The sequence below is a fragment of the Oncorhynchus gorbuscha genome, unplaced genomic scaffold, assembly GCF_021184085.1.
Source record: "Oncorhynchus gorbuscha isolate QuinsamMale2020 ecotype Even-year unplaced genomic scaffold, OgorEven_v1.0 Un_scaffold_5004, whole genome shotgun sequence".
Taxonomy (NCBI): Eukaryota; Metazoa; Chordata; class Actinopteri; order Salmoniformes; family Salmonidae; genus Oncorhynchus; species Oncorhynchus gorbuscha.
In genome coordinates this window covers 7,824-12,500 of record NW_025748903.1, presented here as the reverse complement: position 1 = coordinate 12,500, position 4,677 = coordinate 7,824, and the positions used below count along the sequence as shown (strand labels likewise).

General features: G+C 45.4%; 1 pseudogene; it reads right to left on the bottom strand.

Moving 5' to 3' along the window:
• The window catches only part of LOC124028905, a 14,959-nt pseudogene extending 12,550 nt beyond the window's left edge, over positions 1-2,409 (bottom strand).
• Positions 2,410-4,677: the final 2,268 nt, after the last annotated feature.

Sequence of the window (4,677 nt, the reverse complement as noted above, 5' to 3'; positions counted from 1 at the left end):
ATGGCAGAGCAGCCGCACACAAGCCTAAGATCACCATGCGCAATGCCAAGCGTCGGCCGGAGTGGTGTGAAGCTCGCCGCCTCTGGACTCTGGAGCAGTGGAAACTTTTTTTCTGAAGTGATGAATCACGCTGCACCATCTGTCAGTCCGACGGACGAATCTGGGTTTGGCGAATGCCAGGAGAACTCTACCTGCCCCAATGCATAGTGCCAACTGTAAAGTTTGGTGGAGGAGGAATAATGGTCTGGGGCTGTTTTTCATGGTTCGGGCTAAAACCCCTAGTTCTAGTGAAGGGAAATCTTAACGTTACAGCATAAAATTATATTCTAGATGATTCTGTGCTTCCAACTTTGTGGCAACAGTTTGGGGAAGGCCCTTTCCTGTTTCAGCATGATAATGCCCCCGTGCACAAAGCCAGGTCCATACTGCGGAAGAACATGACTGGCCTGCACAGAGCCCTGACCTCAACTCCATCGAACACCTTTGGGATGAATTGGAACACCGACTGCAAGCCAGACCAACATCAGTGCCCGACCAAGTCCCCGCAGAAATGTTCCAGCATCTAGTGGAGATCCTTCCCAGAAGAGAGGAGGCTGTTATAGCAGCAATGTTCCAACATCTAGTGGAAAACCTTCCCAGAAGAGAGGAGGCTGTTATAGCAGCAATGTTCCAACATCTAGTGGAAAACCTTCCCAGAAGAGTGGAGGCTGTTATAGCAGCAATGTTCCAACATCTAGTGGAGATCCTTCCCAGAAGAGAGGAGGCTGTTATAGCAGCAATGTTTCAACATCTAGTGGAAAACCTTCCCAGAAGACAGGAGGCTGTTATAGCAACAATGTTCCAACATCTAGTGGAAAGCCTTCCCAGAAGAGAGGAGGCTGTTATAGCAACAATGTTCCAACATCTAGTGGAAAGCCTTCCCAGAAGAGATGGACGATGGCTGTTATAGCAGCAATGTTCCAACATCTAGTGGAAAACCTTCCCAGAAGAGAGGAGGCTGTTATAGCAGCAAAGCTGGGACCAGCTCCATAGTTATGCCTGTGATTTTGGAATGAGATGTTGGACGATCAGGTGTCCACATACTGTTGGTCATGTAGTGTATCCCACTTATGGATAAAAACGTTCTAATTTTTTTATTTTCTTGTAATAAAACAATAACATATCAAGGGAGACACACACACAGACACACACAGACACACACATGAACAGACTTATACACAAACACACTCACACAGACACACACACACAGATACACTCACACAGACACACACACACAGATACACTCACACAGACACACACACACACAGATACACTCACACAAACACACACACACAGATACACTCACACAGACACACACACAGATACACACACACAGACACACACACACAGATACACTCACACAGACACACACACACACACACACAAACACACAGACACACTCACACACACAGACAGATACACTCACACAGATACACTCACACAGACACACACACACAGATACACTCACACAGATACACACACACAGATACACTCACACCGACACACACACACAGATACACACACACAGATACACACACACAGATACACTCACACAGACACACACACACACAAACACACTCACACACACACACAAACACACAGACACACTCACACACACAGACAGATACACTCACACAGATACACACACACAAACACACTCACACAGATACACTCACACAGACACACACACACAGATACACTCACACAGACACACACACACAGATACACTCACACAGACACACACAAACACACTCACACAGACACACACAAACACACTCACACAGACACACACAGACACACTCACACAGACACACACAGACACACTCACACAGACACACACAAACACAAACACACAGACACACACACACACAAACACACTCACACACACACACACACACAAACACACAGACACACTCACACACTCACACAGATACACACACACAAACACACTCACACAGATACACTCACACAGACACACACACACAGATACACTCACACAGACACACACACACAGATACACTCACACAGACACACACAAACACACTCACACAGACACACACAGACACACTCACACAGACGCACACAGACACACTCACACAGACACACACAAACACACTCACACAGACACACACAGAACCATACACACCGACCTGATCGTCAAGTCGTCTGAGTCTCTGGTAGATGGGCTTCCTGAGCTCAGCAGTCCCCTGTCCCCTACAGGCCTGAAGCTGGAGGACAACCAGGAGAACCAGGGCCAGGGCCCTCCGTCCGGCTCTGAGGCTGGTCATAGTGCAGCGTGGCTGGGTTAGGGCAGGGCCGGGGTCTGGGTGTCTAGAGGTGCGGAGGTTGTTAACTCTGAGAACTACCGAGGATAACTAATAGAGGTGAAGGAGAGAGAAGAGGGATGGGACAGTGCAGGGATGGGAAGCCCCCTAACACACACACACACATCTGTTTTTTTCCCACAATGCATCACTGGCAGGGAAGCAGAGGCAGAACATGATGAGTTTACCAGACACACACACACATGCACACACACACACATAATACACATGTGAACACAAACACACGCATGAACACACACACCATTAACAAATAGGTGAAATAAAGTAACAAATTATATTTTACAAATCTAGGTCAGATTTTCTCTTTTTGCAGTGTAGTCAATTGGCTGGAGTTGTATATATATATATTAGTCAGGTAAATGTAGTTGTATAGATATATATTAGTCAGGTAAATGTAGTTGTATAGATATATATTAGTCAGGTAAATGTAGTTGTATAGATATATATTAGTCAGGTAAATGTAGTTGTATAGATATATATTAGTCAGGTAAATGTAGTTGTATAGATATATATTAGTCAGGTAAATGTAGTTATATAGATATATATTAGTCAGGTAAATGTAGTTGTATAGATATATATTAGTCAGGTAAATGTAGTTGTATAGATATATATTAGTCAGGTGTAGTAATGTTGTCTGAGTGGGACAGGTTGTATGATGTAGTAATGTTGTCTGGGTGGGACAGGTTGTATGATGTAGTAATGTTGTCTGAGTGGGACAGGTTGTATGATGTAGTAATGTTGTGTGTAATGTTGTCTGGGTGGGACAGGTTGTGTGATGTAGTAATGTTGTGTGTAATGTTGTCTGAGTGGGACAGGTTGTATGATGTAGTAATGTTGTGTGTAATGTTGTCTGAGTGGGACAGGTTGTGTGATGTAGTAATGTTGTGTGTAATGTTGTCTGAGTGGGACAGGTTGTGTGATGTAGTAATGTTGTGTGTAATGTTGCCAGAGTGGGACAGGTTGTATGATGTAGTAATGTTGTGTGTAATGTTGTCTGAGTGGGACAGGTTGTGTGATGTAGTAATGTTGTGTGTAATGTTGTCTGAGTGGGACAGGTTGTGTGATGTAGTAATGTTGTCTGGGTGGGACAGGTTGTATGATGTAGTAATGTTGCCAGAGTGGGACAGGTTGTATGATGTAGTAATGTTGTGTGTAATGTTGTCTGAGTGGGACAGGTTGTATGATGTAGTAATGTTGTCTGAGTGGGACAGGTTGTATGATGTAGTAATGTTGTGTGTAATGTTGTCTGGGTGGGACAGGTTGTATGATGTAGTAATGTTGTGTGTAATGTTGTCTGAGTGGGACAGGTTGTATGTTGTAGTAATGTTGTCTGGGTGGGACAGGTTGTATGATGTAGTAATGTTGTGTGTAATGTTGTCTGGGTGGGACAGGTTGTATGATGTAGTAATGTTGTCTGAGTGGGACAGGTTGTATGATGTAGTAATGTTGTCTGGGTGGGACAGGTTGTATGATGTAGTAATGTTGTGTGTAATGTTGTCTGGGTGGGACAGGTTGTATGATGTAGTAATGTTGTCTGAGTGGGACAGGTTGTATGTTGTAGTAATGTTGTCTGAGTGGGACAGGTCGCTCTGATGATGGCTATTGTACGGTACATTTCCTGAACTTGCTTCGTCATTGGCTAAATCTCAGAACACACAGACAAACACACACGCACACACACACACACACACACACACACACACACACACACACACACACACACACACACACACACACACACACACACACACACACACACACACACACACACACACACACACACACACACACACACACACACACACACACACACGTATGCAAACACGCGCACACACACACACACACACACAGAAAGAATGTTCATAGCCCTGTTGTGGAATGCAGAGAACACAAAAAAAGGTTTGGTTCTGGGCTTAGGAATGTAGTTGATCAGGCCGAGCGGCCACACACACACACACACACACACACCTTGACTGAGTATAGGACCACGCCTGCAATGACAATCTAGTCAGAGCCAACACCCTCCACGTCACTCAGTCACACACGCACACACACACACACACACACACACACACACACACACACACACACACACACACACACACACACACACACACACACACACACACACACACACACACACACACACACACACACACACACACACCTTCTGATGAACCTCACCCTGTTCCCTGGGAGTGGTTGGGGGCTGGTGGGAGAAGAGGAGGGGGAGGAGGGAGTGACTGACACACACACACACACACCTTCTGATGGGCCTCACCCTGTTCCCTGG